The sequence below is a fragment of the Mastomys coucha genome, unplaced genomic scaffold, assembly GCF_008632895.1.
Source record: "Mastomys coucha isolate ucsf_1 unplaced genomic scaffold, UCSF_Mcou_1 pScaffold6, whole genome shotgun sequence".
NCBI lineage: Eukaryota > Metazoa > Chordata > Mammalia > Rodentia > Muridae > Mastomys > Mastomys coucha.
In genome coordinates, this window is record NW_022196912.1 from 117,342,922 (window position 1) to 117,343,757 (window position 836).

The following is an 836-nucleotide window of genomic DNA, read 5'->3' on the forward strand; positions in this document are numbered from 1 at the left end:
AAAAAAATAAAAAATAAAAATAAAATAAAATAAAAAAAAACAAGAAAGAACAAGAAAAGAAAAAGTATGTTGTAATCCCAGGGCTTCTGCACCAAGAGACTCTGAGGCATGAGCCTGCTCTTGGTTGCTGATCAAATGTAAAGAATTCACATGCTTTGAATTGGCTACATCAGCAAGGTTTTCTTTATCTGACTCAAGTGGCTTGCTTCCTATGGAAATGAGGAAACTGGAAAATATCCCGCAGGTGAGATTTTAAGTCATAGGAGGAGATGTGCATAGAAGAAAGAAAAACAGAAAAAGGTACTTGAAAAAAGTTCTAGAAAAAGTAAAATATTATTAGCATAGTAATGAAAAAGTATAGCATCAGGAATATAACCAGTTGCTACAACATTAACCTGGATAAGGAAGGAATGGCATAAGAGAGTACGTGCTGTGAATTTGATGATGTGAAAAATGAAAAAAAATCACTGAGAAGTTATCAGCTTGGCTGAGTGACACAGAAAACCTGAATTCGGTGGCAGTCTGCAATCAGAGACCAAAACCTTCCTGCTCCACACAGTCTGGAGGCACAGGATGCACATTATGTCTCCCAGCTACGTGTACTAGGGAAATTTAATTCATAACTAGGTTGTGCTTGGCAAAGGAAATTCTATGTCCAGGGAGATGAACACATGAAATGTGCCAGGCATTTAGGGGCAAACTCTCCTACTTGCTTTATGTGAGCTCTTTCAGAATATGAGAAAGAACATTTATAGTTCATATTCTGATGCCAGTATGAACCTGACATGCATATCAGACACCAGCACTTCAGAAATAGAGAACTACACTCTGAGATC